We start from the raw sequence: 18,757 nt of genomic DNA, 5'->3' as shown, positions 1-18,757 counted from the left end.
TCCCGAGCAGCACACCTCTAAGTCCCACCGCACTGCACCAATTTTAGCTTGTGCCCTCTGCTCTCGCTGCAGCCGTGGCAGCTGGGTCAGTGTCAGGTCAGCTGGAGGTCCCAGCAGGAGAGAACTTCTGGCTGAGTGACTCAGAAGATAGGGATCCCCTAGTCTAGGGGTTTGCATGCATTTGCCTAAGCAATGCATCAGCACAGAATCACAGTCTATATTTAGCTGTAAGGAAATAACTTCGTCCTCTCTCTGAATGAAATGGGGGCTGCTTTCAGGTGGTCAAAGATTCTCCTCTCAACTGTGCTGTGCCCAAAGCTGGAAGGAGGGCCGTACAGTCATCTGGTCATCTGAGCAATTGAATGGTCCCAGGGCATCCCCGAAAGTTCCCTCATTTTTCTCCCACTGATGAAGTTTCCCAGCTTGTTAAGGGAGGAAACGAAACCCCTCTCAACTTTACAAGGTGAGAAAGGGCTCTCGGGGTTCTCAGAAATCAATCCCTAAACCTGCTGTGTCTGCAGTGAGAACATGGAGCGGGTGGGGCACACAGTACAACACATCCAAGAAAATCAAGCTAAAATCCAGCCTCTTCCTCTTCCTTTCTGGTCCCTCTGCTCACAGCCTGCAACCTGTCTGCAGGTGGGAGGTTCTGGGTGCAGGGCACTGGGTAGGGTCGGGGGTACTAATGGACTCATTCATCACCGTGTGCCTTAAAGCGATTATAGCAACAGCAGCGTGATCAGGTCGAAACAATAAGAAGGCAGGGCGCTGTCTGAGAACGGCTAGGAAGCACCCTCAGAGTGGGTGTAGGAGCAGAGTGAGTATTTCCAGAAGAGGAGGAGGAGGAGGGGGAGGAGGAGGAGGAGGAGGAGGAGGAGGAGGAGGAGGAGGAAGAAGAAGAAGAAGAAGAAGAAGAAGAAGAAGAAGAAGAAGAAGAGAGAAAAGAAAGAAAGAAAGAAAGAAAGAAAGAAAGAAAGAAAGAAAGAAAGAAAAAAGGCGCTCTTGAAGAATGAGTAAGACTAGAGGGTGGGGGAGTAGGTGCCCTGGGTGTGCAGGCTGAGGGAAAGGCATGAGTAAGCTTGAAGGCTTGAAATAGCACGGCAGATCCAAGCCTGGCCACCCAGACTACCGGGATCATGTGCATCCATCCCGGGCCTGACATCATCCTGCAGGCAGTTTTAAGCTAACAGGGGTTTGGTCCTTTTGAGCATGGTGTCTCTGGCTCTTAGGCGTAGGGCTGGCAGGCTGGAAGCCAGTGAGGAGACTGTTGCAAGCATCCAGAAAAGGGAAGCATGCAAGCAAGGCCATGACGGGAGCAAAAAGAAGAGAGAGAAAAACCTAGAAGGTGCCTCAAAAGGACCGGCTAAGTGGGTGGAGACCAGAGAGGTGGGAGGGGCCAGGTCACCTCTGAGTTTCCGGCTGTAAACACTGTTTTGTTTTGTTCTTCTGCCTGAAAATCTGAGAGACTGAAAGCCATGGGGCGGGAGCGGGGGGGGGGGGGGGGGGGGGGGGGGGTACCAGGGGAACAGAAGGGTGGGGCAGATTTTTTTCTTTTTCTTTTTTCTTTTTTCTTTTTTTTTTTTTTAACAGCCAAACAGAGCAGTTAGGCGCCACTCAGGCTGAGAAGCCTCCTGATTGGTGAAAGTAGCTGCTCCTGCTGCTTTCAAACTCCAGCAGCACCCTGCAGCCTCCAGAGGACCTAATTCAATTCAACAAATGCTATTGAGCACCTACTCCTAATGGGGAGAGGGAAGGGAGCGTTCCACCAATTACTGACGACTTAAATTGTATTAGCAAAGTGTTAAGTGCATTTACACGTAATCTCATCTGCAGTCACGGCTGCCTCGAGAAACTGTCATTCACCTGCAGGGATCTGCGCGGTCAAGTGACTCGCCCAAGTGTGTGGAGAGCAGCGCCCGGATGCGAACAGGGGTTAGAAGGTTCCCTCTCTCGGTCCACAAACAAATTCAGAAGGTTGCAAACGCCTGGTGTATAAACTATTTTAAGCAAAACAGGGAGTGCTTTGGCTTCCTTAACTAGAAAGCGCGGGAGTCAGCTGACTCCAGGCTCAGCTAGAGCCAGACCCTCCCACCAAGCTGTCTGTTCTCACACTTGCTCAAAAATGAGTAAATCCTTCAGCTCCCTTAACGTTCTTCTTGGCTTAAAAGGCGGCATAGCTTGACAGCTTTGGAATCCCACAGCCTGAGTTCAAATCTTGGCTCCAGCAGCCTACTTAGGTGGGTGGTAGTAAGCTCATTGCTTAACTCTTTACTCTCCTGTGTGGAGCCAGCACTTCTCTCAGACACACACAGAAGCCTTGGGGTTCATTCCTGGGGACCCGGGGGGCATTTTTCACCTTGTAATTTGGGGAGAAATCTCATATTCTCACAACTGTGTCTCCTACGACTGTTTCGTGCAATACTGGGCATAGGATGCAGGGATTCATGCGTGCTAGGCAGAACCTCCGTGTTCTCAGCCTGTTGAGAGAAGGCTATGATATTCAGCTCACCTCAGAGGGCCCTTGTGGGGAGTAAAGGAGATCCTCCGCACAGTGTTTGTAACAGGGTCTAGCTCAAAGTCAGCACCTCAACATGTCAGCTTTGATTCTTTCTATCCCTGCACTATTTAGGGTGGGTTTTATTCTTTTCCATTACATAACCCTTCCTCCACAAAGAGATGGACAGAGGAACTCCCTGGCTGGAACATCCTTATAGCTTCCAGACTCAGAAGAAGACTTCTCTCTGTCCACGAATGCAGTAAATCTCCAAGCAGATTGGTCAGCTCTGGGTAGGTCTGTGCTTGCCCCAGCAACCCTCTCTGACGTCAGAGGCTGGAGGATTCCCACTAGCCAGCCTCATCTACAGCTGTACTCTGTGGGGGGTGTGGGCAAGACTCCACAATTCCCAGCCTCCCTTGGGCTATGGAGAAGAAAGAGGATTCCTTAAAGACGAAATGTGCTGGGTGTGGTGGATGGCACAGGCCTGTGATCCCAGCTCCTCAGGAGGCGGAGGCAGGGGATCCAGAATTCCAGACCAGCTGGGATATAGAGCAAGGCTCTGTCTCAAAATGAGGTTGGGTTCAGGATTCTGTGAGGATGAACTAACACACGTTCACCACCCTGTATTAGGGAGTGTTATAAAACATGTAACAAGAAGTGAGAGAGGCGGAGCTTCCTCTCTGTGAACATGTACATCAAACAAGAGAAGACAGGACAGGTCGCATCTGGCTAGACGCTACAGTGGGACACATGCCCACATGCCTAGGGCAAGGACCACTTAGAGGCTGTGAGTCAGATAACACCTAGAGCTTGTGGATGATGGGGGCCTGGCTTGTGAAGTCTCAAAGAAAAAACTCTGTAGGGGCTGTTGGAGGAATATTTTGATTTAAGATTTGGTGGTTCTGGTCAGCTGGGGCTGAAAACCCAGCAAAAGCAAAATTCAACAATGTAAAAAGTTCCGTGCTAGGTGTCTGGGACCCTTTCATGATCCTCCGAGGTCCACCGGGTCTCGGCAGCCACCGTATCACAGCGCACACAGCTTGTCTTGTGGGCTCAGGCCGGCTCCAGCCACAGTACTGGCATCTCCAGTATGCCTGGGTCGCCTCTACAGCTGGACTACGTCTCCACCAACAGCCTCTCCTAGGCTCTCCACTGGGATTCTAGCCCTGTCGTGTAGTGCCAGGCCTCAGCTGCTCTCCATTACCCTCGTGCCTGCAAAGCCAGCGCCCCCTGGATGACTCTTAAACTTTACCAAGTTCAGCTGCCAGGGTGAGACGAAGCCCAGATCTCACCTCGGTGATGCTGGCCTCGTCTTAACCATCCCCAGCTGACTGCCATCATCTGTCATAGCAAAGCAAAGGTTTCACTTTGATTTAGTGGTGACTATGTTATGGCTAGTTTAGAGAGGCTTTTGAACTTTCAAAGAGACTTCGGATGTTTTAAAGAGATAGAACAACTTTTAAAGCTTGAATTTTTAAAGGCGATGAGACTTTCAGAAGTTGGAATGTGGGGCTGGAGATGGCTCAGCAGTTCAGCACACCTGCTGCCTCACAGAGCATCCCAGCACCTGCAGCTGCTGGTAACTCCAGGTCCAGGGCCCCAGATGCCCTCTTCTGACCTCCAGGGACCTCTGAACACAATGGTCCTCATACACACACTCCACCACCCACACACAATAAAATAAATAAATATATTTTAAGGCTAGAATGTTATATATTGTGATGTTAATATGAATATGCATTCTTAAGAGTCAACACAAAAGGAAAGGCTATGGCTTACCAGTGACGTGCTTGTGTGTCAAGTCAAGAAGGGGATAAGTTGTACCAGCTAGTTTTAAAGGTAACCTAACACAGGCCAGTGTCATCTGGAAAGAAAGAATCTCAGTTGCTCCTATTATATTGGCCTATGGGTATGCCTGCGGGGCATTTTCTTAATTAATGATTGATGTGGGTGGGCCCAAATCACAGTGGGCAATGCCATTCCTGGCTGGGTGGTTCTGGCGGGTGAGGCCTTAAAGAGCAAGAAAGTTGTGGTCTCTGTGTGGTCTCTGCTTCCATTCCTGCCTCCAGGTTCCTGCCACAAGTTCTTGGACTGACTTCTTAGACTGCAAGTTAAAAAATGAAATGAGCCCTTTCCTCCCCAAGGAACTTTTGGTCACGGTGTTTTATCACAGCAATAGAAACCTTAGCTGAGACGGGGTAGAAAACAATGAAGCTGGGGTGACAGCACATTCAGAAGGCAGGCTGAGGTGAAAGAGTGTCTGATTAGTAGTCAGAAAATAAGCAGCTATACATGGAATTAAATTATCAAAACTGGGAGTAGCGTACTCACACTGCTGAGGAACCTGGGAGTCAGACACTGAGGCCAACTAGAGTCCTACAGTTAGGTGAACTGTCATCCAGAAAGGGAGAAGCCAGGCTAAGCTGGTGGCCAGATGGCAAAAAAAAAAAAAAAAAAAAAAAAAAAAAAAAAAAAAAGCTCCTTAATTTTTGACCCCCAAAGCCCTCCAGAGACTTCTGTATGACTCATGTGAACTCCAGTTCATCCGAGCCAAGAGAAGCTGACTTTTTAAAAGCGGTTTAATCTATGACAAATACGCAGCTCGTCACAATATACATCCACTCCTTCGCTCACACATGTCGCATTGTTAGGCCAGGCATGGAATCTTCAGCTCCCTCACATTTAACATGTGTGGGGGGTTGCGCTGAGTTCCGAGGACTTGGTTTCCGACCTTGATGAGCTCAGGGTGTGGTACAAACTGGGATTCTGTTTACAACTGTTGATCACTCTAAGTTTTCCACTATGGAGAAAAAATAATTGAGAGGTTTGGTTTTGTTTGTTTCCAGTCCTGGGAATGAAACCTAGGGCCTTGTGCATGTTAGGCACGCGTTCTAACCATTAAGCTATATCCCAAGCCTGATTTATATCCCCAGCCTGAGATACTTTTTTAAGAATGTTTTTGAAGGTTTCATTTATCCTAGACTTGCCTGGAACTTGCTAGATGTTAGAGAAGGACCTTGGACTCCTGACTCTTCTGCCTCCACCTCTCAGTGGTAGGATATCAAGGGGGAGCCCCTATGCCTGGTTTTGTGAGGTGCTCAGGGCCTGAATGAGGAACTTAGCAAGGCACCGAGGAGCCAGGGGAACTAGACATTTTTAGATTGATTGGTTGGCTAGTTGGTTGGTTTCCTTGAAACAGAGTCTTGTAACGTGGCTCAGGATCTGAACTCAAGACCTCACGGCTGCTTCCTCCTGTACTGAGATTCAGATGCCCACCATTGCAACCAGCTCGCCAGTCAGTGATTAAGGAGGAAAGGACCTTTTTCACAATTTGGGGGATTTCTGCTGGGTCTGTGGTGACGCAGCACAGGATGGCAGGAACACATGGCAGACAGGTTTCTCACTTCATGAACTGAAGCAAGAGGAGCAGAGGCTGAGATCCCATTTCCCCTTTGCAGGGACAGTCCCAGTGACTGACTTCCTTCTACTAGGCCCAGCTCTTAAAGGTTTCATGCCCCCCTCCCCCAAACAGTGCCACTCCTTGGAACCAGGTCCTAAACACGCGCCTTTAAGACCCAAGCTATAACGGAACGTGGTGGCACGCGCCTGTAATCTTAGTTCCTCTGGAGACTGTAGAGACAATTTGAAAGCTGATGTCATCCAGGACAACTTGACAAAATTTCCACTCAAAAATAAAATTAATAGGGACTGGAGAAAGGGCTTGGCACCTAAAGGCATTGACGGTTCTTCCAGAGGACCCAAGTTCAGTTCCTAACCCTCACAGGGTAGTTTACAACCAACTGTAACCTCAGTTTCGGGGCCTCCAACATCCTCTTTTGGCCTCTTTGGATACCAGGCATGCACGAGGTACACAGACATACTTGTAAGCAAAACATCAATACATATATAATAAAAAGTAATAAAGAAGGTTTAAAAAAAAACAAGCTGGGCACAATGGCACATGCCTTTAATCTCAGCATCTGGGAGGCTGAGGCAGGCAGATATCTGTGAGTTCAGGGCCAGCCTGGTCTACACAGTGAGTTCCAGGCCAGCGAGGGCTACACGGAGAAACCCTGTCTTGGGGGTGGGGATGGGGAGAAGGGTAGTTTTGGATGGCTGTGGCAATGGCTCCACGGATAAAGTCCTTGATCTGTAAACAGGTTTGGATGCCCAACATCATCATAAGAGCTGGACATTGCAGTGTGCATCTGCAATTGCAGTGCTAGGAGATAGAGACAGGCAGACCCTGGCAGGCAGGGGATGGGACAGGGCTGGTTTCCTGGCCAGCCGTCTAGGTGATAAGGACCCCAGGTTCAATGAGAAACCCTGTCTCACAGAAGTAAGGTAGATAAATGTTGGGAGCACGGAGGTCCTTGTGCCCACAGATCTCCAGGGAAACCAGGGATGTTAAGCACATAGGATTGCCCTCTCTAAGAATGGATGTATAAACCACTTTCCCATCCAGAAGGCTGCAAATTGGAGGTGACTAACAGCCTGGTGATCTGTTGTCTGTTGGGCCAGGCCATACCAAGCTCTTACAAGCAGGATGGGAGGAGGCTAGTAATCTAAATGATCCTTATACTACCTGTAGCTAGGGGCTTCCCCAAGCTCCCAAAACCAGAACCAGAGATATCTAATAGTCTAAATGACTCTGACATTATCAGTATATCCAGGTGCTTCCCCAGCTCCTACTACTAGGACTTTAAGGTGGCTAACAGCCCAAATGGCCTCTACACTAGCTGTATGTCCAAGAACAAGCCAGAACCTTTCTTGGGCCCTTAAGTTTATACAGATAACCTATCTCTAGAATCCTTCTTTAGGGAAAAAATGACATGCACCCTGAGTTGAGTTTCAATGTAAATATGTGTTCTTCTGCACTGGAATGGTATTATACCAGGAAACTTTTTCCCCACATTATACTGGGTTTAAATATGCCAGTGATAAGCTGCCTGGCATCAGACTCCCTGAAGTTTGATTGTCAATACCTCTTCTTGATTTGTTTCTCTGACTACCTTGACACCTGCAGAGACCCTCTCAGATAAGAGATAAGTCACTAAGGAAGATATTCTGCATGTGTCTGCATGGGCAAGCACACACACACACACACACACACACACACACACACACACACACATTCAGTCCCATGTTGAAGTCTGGTGAAGTCACTCATTAAGATGTGAAGGGATCATTAGGTCTGTGATTAGATCAACAGATTAATCCACTTGTAGATTAATAATTTGATGGTATTACTCAAATGTGGTGGGAACATCCAGAGATGGAGCCTAGTTGGAGGAATAGGTCGCTGGTGGCATGTTTTAGGGACTATCTTGTCCTGGGTTCTTTCCTTCCCCCATACTCCATCCTCACTTCACCCTTTTTCCTATGATTCTTGGCCATCAGGAGCTGAGAAAACTTTGCTTTGCCAAGCCATTTCAACCAGTTACATATGCCTGACCCAACTACAGCCCAGATAGCACAACCAGCAGCCCATGGGCTAAACCCTCTGAAGCCATGAGCTAAACTAGCCTTTCCTCCTTCTAAGTGGTTCGTTTTAGGGGTTTGTCACAGCAACAAAAAGCTGACTAATACGTAAGAGTATTGTCTCCGTTGGTATTCTGTTGCTGACAATTAGACAACTCTTATAAACCATGGCATGACCACAGCACCTTTTATAAAGAACTTTTCATTGGGGCTGGCTCACAGTTCACAGTTTCAGAGGTTTAGTCCATTTCATCATGGTGGCATTCAAGCAGACATGGTGCAGGAGAAGTAGCTGAGAGTTCTACATCTGGATCCACAAATAGCTGGAATAGAGAGAGAGATTTTGGGCTGGTAGGGGCTTCTGAGACCTCAAATCCAGCCCCTAGTGACATACTTCCTTCAACAAGGCCACACCTCCTAATCCTTTTCAAATAGTGCCACTCCCTCATTCAAATGTATGAGTCTATGGGGGCCATTCTTATTCAAAGCACCACAACTGGTATGGGGGAAGTGGGGTCATTAATGTTACCTTTACCTGAGGATACATTTCAGGAGCCTTTGGTACTGGTTCGCAGAAGTTTGGAACAATTTAAAGAACCAGACCAGAGAAACCTTGAATGCTGCACACAAGCTCAGTGGATGATGCTAGTGTGAACTCAGACGACCAGAATGCAGTCAAGTCCGGGTTCATGTGGTTCAGATGCTAATGAGACTCCATTGGTTTGGGTCTAGAGACCATTTGTACATCATTGTAGCAAAGAACTTCTCTATACTTAGTCTACCAAGACTTTGGGGAAGCTGAGTTTAAAGGTGATGGACTAATCTACCAAAGTAGATTTCAAGACTATGGCATAGGTACTTGTGGTGGCTTGGATAAAAATGGTTCCTATAGGCCAATAGGGAGTGGCACCATTAGGAGGTGAGGCCTTGTTGGAGTGGGTGTGGAGTTGTTAGAGGAGGTGTGCCACTAAGGGGTGGGCTTTGAGGCTTCAGAAGCTCAAATCTGGCCAATGTGTCACTGTCTGCGGCCTGCGGATTCAGATGCAGAACCTCTCCAGCCCCGTGTCTTCCTGTGTGCTGCCATGCTCCCCACTATGACAATGGACTATACCTCTGAACTGTAAGTCAGCCCCAGTTAAATGTTTTCCTTTATAAGAGTTGCCATGGTCATGGTGTCTCTTCACAGCAATAGAAACTCTAACTAAGATAGTATTGTTGGCTATTTTTAGCCAGGCGCATGATAAGAATTGGGAGCAAAAGACCAGAATGAAAGAACTTGAAGAGACTTGCAGTTTGACCAGAAAGAGGGCATGTTGAATAATTCAAAAGAAAAAGGTACAGGGGTTAAAGAGATTAGTGCCACAGTGAAGGACTTTGCCCTGGGCCAACAGCAATGCTGCCTTGGGGTCATTTCAGAACTAGGCAGATCCCTTCTGTATTAGTCACTTTCTGCTGCTGTGATGGACACCATGACCAGAAGCAACCTAGGAAGAAAGGATTGATTTAGGCGTACAGTTCCAGAGTGCTGGAATCCATTATAGTTGTGGAGATGGCATAGCAGCTGAAGGGGGAAGCTAGCTGACCGCAGTTTTCCTTCACACACAGGAAGCAAAGAGAGCAAGCAGGAGATGGGGCCGGCTAGAAGACCTCAAAGGCCACACCTAGTGACATACTTCCTCAGGCAAGACTGCATCTCCTAAAGATTCCAAAATCTCCCCAAACTACCAACTGGGGACCAAGTGCTCAAATGCATGATCCTATGGGGGACAGTACTCATTCAAACCAGAACACCACCCTTCTCAAGCTCCAGGGCATAAAATTATACATGTAAAAGACTTTTTCTTAAGAAGAGGGTACCTCGGGGCATCCTGCTTGCACAATGCAACCTAGGAACTTGTTTCCCCAGGATCCATTTCTTCATCACGACCAGCCCTCCTGGCACTCAGGGGTCTATGCGGGGAGGAAACATTACTGCTCCTCCTGGCATCAGATCTTGGCATAACCCAAGCAGTGTTGAATTTGCAGGCATGGAGGACGTAAGAGCTGTGGGGTCCCAGAAGCTTCCACTTAGATGTCAGAGGAAAGCCTGGGGATGCAGGCAGTGTGTGACGGGATCAGATTCTCAGGTGATGGAGAAAGTTATGAGAGTGAAGCTCAAGATCTGATGGCAACTCCAGGGTACCAGATTGTCAGCAATGAGGGACATGTTCCAATATATACCAATATATACCTAAATATATAGCACACAATATATACCTAAAAACAAAGCAAAAGATGGGACTGTTTAACCCTCTGCCAAAGCATGTTGGAAGTGTGGGACTTGAGTTTTTAGTTTTTCGGGTCTCAAAGCTAAGGGTTTGCCTTGACTCTCAGAGACTTTGAAATTCAACTTTTATTGCTGTTATTATTATTACATTTCTTTTCTGAGACAGGTTTTTTTCAGGCTGTGCAGGAATTGGTTCTGTGGACCTGACTGGGATTCAAAGTGTGTGCCACCGCTGCCTGGAGTGAAATTAGACTTTTGAGCAATATTGGAACTATTGGGACTTTAGGGAGGGATTGAGTGCGTTTTGCATTATGAGGTGAGCATCAGTCTTTGGAAGGTCAAGAGAGGAATGTTATGAGATGGGTATGGCCCTCAAAAGGAGTCTGAACATGAATTAAAATAACTCTTGCCTTTTTAAAAATTTTTGCCTTGGGTATTTGTCAGTGATGAGAGTATCTAACATAGCAACACATAAAATTCATATCACAGAGCCTGACAAAAATAACTAGAGCTTGCTTGTTTCTTATATCCATGAAATCCATGTGCATTTTTTGTTTGGTTGGTTTGTTTTTCCTTCTTTTTGTAGTGTTGGGGGTCTAATTCATTTGAATATCCTAGAGCAGCACCCCACCACTGAACTACCCCCTGGCGTCCAGCTGAAATCCATATCTGGAAAGGACACACAACATTCGGAGTTTGGACATCACTGGAGCGCAGCTCCTGGTCTGTGAAAGGCCATTCACTGCTTACACTCACTTCTCATTCCCAGGCCCTGCTCTTGGGTCCTCTGTTTCCATCTGCCCTTGAGCAGTGCCTGGGCAGAAGAGGGTTTTTTTATCACCAGAGTCCTCAGTTCTACAAATGTGGAGACCTGACAGATGAGAGCTGCTCAGACCTTCCATTACAGTGTCTCCGCCCTTCAACTGCATGTCACCCTTATTTCTAACAGGAAAATCTAATCGAATCATGCCATGCTGGGGTCCTTGTGCTTTAAAATGCCAACAGGAGGTGAGCACAGTAGGGACTCCTGGCTAACTCCAACTTCTTCCTCCTGCCCTGCTGTTTGTGATGGGAGCTGGAAAGCAATTTATCACAGTAACAATCGCTGATGCTGATACTCCGGTGACTGATGGCCACGTTACCTGGAATATGTCTTCCCGGCTCTCTCTTCACTGAAGAGTAACTGTGGAGGGCTGGTGAAGACGGGGGAGGCTAAAGGCTGAGGCAGGGAGAGTCACAGCTCAGCTTCTCCCCAGCCCTCAGGCAGGAGAGGCGGAAGGGACAGAAACTAATGGCTGAGCTGGCTCACAGAGAAAACGACAAATCCATCCGTGTAGAAGGACATTTCATCTCTGCCTTCCTAATGGCCTCCAACACGCTTGCTCTAGAAAAATTCATCTCTGTAGAATCTGGAAATACGGATCAATGCCAAGTGAGGACTGCAAAAGTAGCTGAGCAGGAAGAGGCTGTTCATGTCCACTTCACGGGCAGCCCAAAGGGGCACAGACTGCAGCATGGTGGATTGAGGAAGGCTGAAGGGAGACACCCCTCCACCAAACAAAAGTAGTTCAGGTGACAATTTATTTTCCAAGGAAACACTCCAGAAAGCTGCCTCGTGTGTGTGTGTGGTGTGTGTGTATGTGTGTGTGTGGTGTCCATTTATACCTATGCCTGGAAAATGGGGCTCAATCGTTTTAACTGCACAACTTTTTAAGAAGCTCAGGATGATTAGGAACAGAGGTGGTGAGTTAGGTTGTCCAGTGCTGGTGTATTCTCAGGACACCCTGATCAGTCTTGACTGGGATGTCATGGGTTAAAAGTGTCTCTTCGAAATCATGTCTAGTGAGGAGTGGCGGAAAGCTGTAGTAGCTTCCCCTGGGCTCTGGTGGGGGAGTTTGAAGAGGAAGGGAACCTGCCCTACTTAAGTTTCTATTGCTGTGATAAATACCATGACAAAAGCAACTTTGGGAGCAAAGGGTTTATTTCAGCTTATAGGTCGTAGCCCTTCATGGAGGGAAGTCAGGGCAGGGACTCAAGGCAGGAGCCTGAAGGCAGGAACCACAGCAGAGATTATGAAGAGACACTACTTACTGGATTGCTCAACCTGCTTTCTCATCCATCCAGGACCACCTGCCCAGGGTGGCACCACCCACAGTGGGATGGGCCCTCCCATGTTAATCAGCTGTCAAGAAAACGCCCAACAGACTTGCCTGTAGGTAATATGATAGGGGCATTTTCTCAATCAATGTTCCTCTGCCCAGATAACTCTGGCTTGTGTCAAGTTCGTTCTCTCTCTCTCTCTCTCTCTCTCTCTCTCTCTCTCTCTTGCGCGCGCGCGCGCACACACACACACACACACACACACACACACACCAATGTAATCAGGACAGAATCCCTTGGAAGGGAGGTAGCTGATACCATGTTGAAGAAGAGACATTGTGCAGATGACGTAGAGACAATGGGACTCTGTCCCTTCATTCAGTCACGATGCGTGGGGCAGCTGATGAGGGAGGTAGAAAGAGTAACCTTGCCCTGAGATCTTTGGTTTCCTCGAAGAAAAGGATCTTTACCGTGACATCTTAGGAGGAATGGCTGAGGAGATATGGAGGCGGAAGGAGAGGTCCAAACACAGGACACTAAAGCGTCACCGTCACAGTCATGTGTCTGATGTCAAGTTCTCTGCCCCGTCTCCTGCTCCACACCCCCAAGCTTCTCAGACTGCCTGTTCCAAATGGCTTGGCTTAGGAACGCAGGCACCAACTGCTTGGCTGTCATCCCCCCACCCAAAGCTGCTCAGGGCTGGTGTGGGACTTGAATTCTGACCCCTTTGTCTGGCCCAGTTCTTTCTTCCTGCAGCCTTCTACCCAATCATCAGTGAAGGCTGGGAAAGCACTGAGTGCAGGGACTACAAGCTCTTGGCTCCCTTGGACCTTCCCCTGCTCCTTGAATATGGAAACCCCAGCAGGGGTCCCCTTCCTGTCGACCCTACATCAAGGTCATGGTCTCTGTGGAAGCAGTCACAGAACCAGTACAGTGATGGGTTATTTGATTTGGGGGGAAAAAAAACCTGTTGTACCATATCTTCAGAAATTCCTGTATGTTCTAGCAAAGGAATTCTATTGACGAGGTAAGAGAGGCCAGGGACCGGGTCTAGTCGGGTCCAGTGGTCTAGTTTCTAAGAGGACATGAGTTGTCCAGAATTGCTAGGCCTGGGTATTGCCTGGATCTGCTCTGAGGGCTGGTGCCGTGGGCCCATTTTCCATGGAGGGGGACCTTCTGGAGGGGAGGCAGCTCCACTAATTACTAATAAATGTCTTTTGTTCTTAGTGAACACTCTATCTTCTGCCCCCAACTTGGTTCCATCTCTTGCTTTCTAGGAATGGAACGGCCCGAGGTCCAATGGGGGTGGGAACACCCACTCCTTGCTCCCCTGCCAATCATATCCTTTCAAAGAACTTGGAAGCCTGGGTTCTGGTTTTTCCCTGGGGGAGTTTGTGGGGACAGAGGCCCTGGAAGCTTCAGGGATGACAAAGAGAGGTAAATGGAGGGGGGAGATACGTCATCTTGGTAAGAATGGTGAGCAAGCGTTACCAGATTCCTGCAGGAAGCATGCTCTTGAGTCTGCCCTTGCTTTTTTTTTCATCTGAGGGCACAATTGTCCCTTCATTGCCCCTTTATTTCCCTCCTTCCCAACCACTCAGAAAGGAGAATTCTGGAACCGCTCACGTTTTATTCTGGGCTAATTTGAGGGGCGGAAGGTGGCGGAGAGGCAGCAATGAGTGGTTAGAGCTCAGTCACTCCCTCTCTCTGGTTCCCACTCTGCCCTCCCCCACTGTGTTTTGAGGTTGCCAAGGAAACCACACAACCGATCTGTGATCTGCATCTTCTATTTTGTTATCCCCCTCCCCAGCAAACTTTAGGAGGCCAAACCAGTGGGAGTGTTGGCAGAGCCCAAGACGGTGGGCAAGGGGGGGGGGAGTGTCTGACGTCCTCCCACACAGCTGAACATGTGTGCGCACACACCACACACACAGAGGCCTGCACATGCAAAGCTCATGCCATCCACTAAGTCCCCTCCCTTCAGCACACACATGGCTCCAATCCCAGCCCTACCTACTGAGAGTAGAAAAAAAAAAAAGAAAAACAGATTGAAAAAACATCCTCTCTGCTCCCCAAGCTCCCTCCTCCTCTGCTCTGAACCTGCTGGGCTGATAGGGCACAGGTACCACCCCACAGACCACCGAGGGATGAATCCCAGGGAGCTGGAAAAGGCAAGCAGATGATATGGAAGGTTCCTGTGGGAGTCACATGTGTGGCCCTGAGAAGGGCACCGAGATTCACTTAGTGTCACAGCTTCTCCAGGGCACGGCAAGTTCAAGCATTTTCTGGGTGCCATGAGACAAGGTCAAAGATCTGAGGTTCAGCTCTGCAGTCTCTTAGCTGAGGGGCTGAGAACAAAGGGTCACTTTCCACACATAAACCACAAAGACTGGTGATTGGTGTGTGTGTGTGTGTGTGTGTGTGTGTGTGTGTGTTTACATACGAGGATGAGCATGCATGCGAAGGCCCAAGGTGGATTTCTTGAATCATCTTCCACCTTATTCACTGAGACAAGATCTCTCAGTCATACCCAGAGTTCCAGGAAATAGCTGGTCTTCCTAGACAGCTTGTTCCGGGGATCCCCCGTTTCTGTTCTCCAAAGCTAGAGCTATAGGTGGGCCAGCATGCCAGTGTTTATGTGGGTTCTGGGAATCCTAACTTTAACCACTGAGCCACCTTTCTGGGTCCTGGTGGTTGTTTTTTCCTGGGAGGCCTGAGGGTTTGATGCAGAAACAACTGGGGAACAGTTGGAGGAGTCTGATGGGAAGTAAAAGGTTTGCACAGCCAGCCTCGGGTGGATCCTATCTAGAAGGCCAAGACCTGTCTAAAATCAAGTAGTAGGACAGGCATGTTGACACATGCCTTTAATCTCAACACTCTTAAGATAGAGGCGGGAGGATCTCTGCAAGTTCCAGAATAGCCTGGTCTACATAATGAACTCCAGGGCAACCAGGGCTACATGGAGAGACCCTGTCTCAAAAACAAACAAACAAACAAACAAACAAAAATGTCTTAGGCATCAGCTTCAAAAGTCAGGAAAAGGGATGTTGGTGAAGGTAAGGAGATCTTCTGTCATGTGACAGGACTTCGTGATAAGGTGCCCAGGCTGGACCCATTCCTCACTACCCACATCCCACCTACAGCAGGTAATTGCTGCTCAGCTATGCAACACTCCCCACAGGCCCGGTGTGTTTACCTCTACCAAGGCATTTGCTGGATTATCCCATCTTCATGTCTGTCTTCCTCACTGGACTGAGAGTTTCTTTGGGGGTCTCCTCTATTCCCTGACCCACAGCGGGTGACCCTTATGAGAGCTCAGGAAGTTTGTGAGTGAGTCTGCGTGTCTGCATGAGTCTCCTCCCATGGTAGAAGCTCGGTTTGTGACCCGTCAAAAGCCTGGTTGAGTGGGCTGCATGGGAGCCTCACCATGGAGACTGAAAACCAAGGAGTGATAACAGTATTAGAGAGAAAGGCAGTTAGCAAATGGCCCTGACCACTAAAGGGTCGTGAGGTACATCCTCTAAAAGGCTCTGCAGAGAGGGGGCAGGCTGGGATGTGCATCCAATAGCAATCACTTGGCTTCAGTTGCCGAAAACCCGGAATCACAACTGCTTGATCGTCATTAAGCCCCATTGTGAAGGCAATTATACAAAAGCCTGCTGCAGATACCTGAACCGGGAGTGGGCTGGAACTTCCTGGAGTGCTCCACCTCCCTTTTTGGTTGGAAGCATCCAGAAAGATATAGGAGGGCAGCAAGAGCTACTTAAAATAGAAGGAAAGAAGCAGAACTGAGGGAGAGGCGCACCAGGAGGAGCATGTGGGGGCCAAGCCTGGGATGGTGACAGAGCAGGGAAGCAAGAGCAGGGCTGAAGCCAAGCAGCCAAGGGCTGGGATAGAAATACTAGTAGAGACATCTAAGACATAGAATAAAGCTTGCTGTCACCACGGAAAGGCAGCTAAGCAGAGAGTGAATGCTGGCTTCTGTTAATCAAACACTTATTACATGCCTTCTGCCTGCCCCAGGCACTGTGCTAGCGCAAAGGAATCTGAAAGCGCATTACTATAAGACTCGCAAACCCTTGCCTTCCAGGGTATATAGCATAGTGACGGAGATCCATATAAAACCCACAGTGGTAGACATTGGTTTGGTAGATGTAGATAATACAACAAGAACACTATACAGGGGCTTCCCCAGCCTGGAGGAAGAGCCTGTTGAGCTCAGAGTTCAAGGATGTGCTAGTCAGGGAAAGAAAGTAAAAGGGATAGGAAACGGAGAGGAGGCGGAAATTTTTTTTTCAACAACCAAAATAAATAAATAAACAAAAAAAAGAAAGTAAAAGGGACACACACACAATATGGTACACACTAACAACCAGAGGCCTGGGTGATGGGGCACGGTGCACAGAAGCAGAGACAGGAGTTGAGGAGCAGGGAACAGAGAGCTCATGTGCTCAGCCAGGAAGTCTGGGCTTCAATCCGTAGGTAACAGAGAGTCATTGGTGGTTTTTCTTGGCATGTGACATGCTAGGATTTGAGTATTGGGATTATCACATTGACCACTGCATGGGGGGTGAATTTACATGAAGGAAAATTGTAGTCAGGGAGACTAATTAGGAGTTGATTACCATTGTCAAAGTGAAGAGTGTATGTGCTGTTATCTGAGCTGGAGGACTCAAAAGGAGGAGTGTGGTTAGCAGGATGGGACAAGGGTGGGGGAAAGGGTGACATGTTTGTACATTACCTAAAGACGTAGGCACCTGAAACAGAGGGAGAGAGAACAGCTGGAGACCAGGCTAGGGCTCCACCAGAAAATGAACTGTGGTTTTCGTAAATGAAAGTAGACAGGCACGCCTCACAAGAAAACATCCAAGGCCAAACCGGAGTCAGAGGCACCCAGGGCACAAGGGCTCTGGAGAGGAGAGCTGCTAAAGGAGTGAGAGGCCAGGATGAGGCCAAAGGGAGGCCACAGAGGCCAGCCGGCTGGAGGAAAGAGAGACAGCAGGGTCATTGGCAGTAGGATGGTCCAGAAAACTGAAAAGTAGCCATTGAGATTGGCAAAAAAAGGAGCACTGGACTGAACTCTTAAGGTCCAGTTGAAGAGCGGAAGGAGTGAGAGTGTGAGCAAGGAAGTCAAGACCATGAGGGGGTCAACCACTGAGACAGTGTGCCTGAGCTAATGGGAGCTCACCAACTCCAATTGGACTGGAAGTGAATGAGCATGGGAACTACCAAGTCCCTCTGAATGCGGTTGACAGTTGGGGCAGTCTGAGGGATCACTGACAGTGGCACTGGGATTTGTCTCTACTGCATGTACTGGCTTTTTGAGATCCTATTCTCTTTGGATGTATACCTTGCTCAATCTAGATGTAGTAGAGAAGGCCTTGGACTTTCCACAGGGCAGGGTGCCTAATCCTCTTTTAGGCTTGCAGGGGGGTGGGGTGGGAGGGTCTGCGGAAGGAGTGGGAGGGGAGTGGGAGGAAGGGAGAGAGTGGAAATTTGGATTGGTATTTTTTAAGTAATAAAATAAAATAATTAAAAGAGAGAGAGATTGGCAAAAAAGGAGGTAATGGATGATCTTTCTTTAAAAAATAAATAAAATAAATTTTGTGTGTTTTGGACAAGATATTAGCTAGTGTTGTCTAGGTTGAGTGCACAGGAATTGCTTTATTCTTTTTACAGTGGTTCTATAACTTTGAAATTTCATCAAAATAAACGTACCCTGGGGCTGCAGTACAGCTTGTTGGCAGAACCTCGCCCGCTTATGGAAGACTCAGATTCCAATCCAGCTTTGCAAGTAACTGAAAGAGAAGCAAAGCGACTCTTGAGAAAGCCCTGATGCTGAATTCCTGTCGCTTCAGTCTGCTGAGTGGCTGGGACACCAAAGCTGTGCCGCTGCGGTGAGGGAAGTTTAAAATAGTGTGAGCCTTATCTACAGATGCAACTCTGTCAGCAGTGCACTTGCGTGGTGTGCCAGAAGCTGCAGTTCAATCCCCAGGACAACATAACAGGATGGAGTAGGGCACCCCTGTAATCTCAGAACTGGGGAAGTGGAGGCAAGGAGACAAACTCAAGGTCACCCTCAGCTACACAGGAGTTCAAGGCCAGCCTAGGTCCATGAGACCCTCTTCCCAAAATAACAATACTCTTTGTTCTGTCGCTGGGAAGAGACACCACAACCAAGGCAACTCTTAATGAGAAAAACATTTAACTGGGGCTTGTAGATGGATTTTTCTTTGAGCCACCAGCTCTTAAAAAAAGACACAGAGTCTTATTATTAATTATGAAAGCTTGGCCTATAGCTTAGGCTTGTCCCACTAGTCCTTATAACTTAATGAAGCCACTTCTGCTTATCCACATGCTACCACGTGACTCATAGCTTTTACCCCTCCTGCATGTCTTGCTCCCTCTGCGTC

The sequence above is a fragment of the Microtus oregoni genome, unplaced genomic scaffold, assembly GCF_018167655.1.
Source record: "Microtus oregoni isolate MIOR12 unplaced genomic scaffold, Mior012 000003F_ref0000135, whole genome shotgun sequence".
Classification (NCBI taxonomy): domain Eukaryota; kingdom Metazoa; phylum Chordata; class Mammalia; order Rodentia; family Cricetidae; genus Microtus; species Microtus oregoni.
This window is presented reverse-complemented; position numbering follows the sequence as displayed.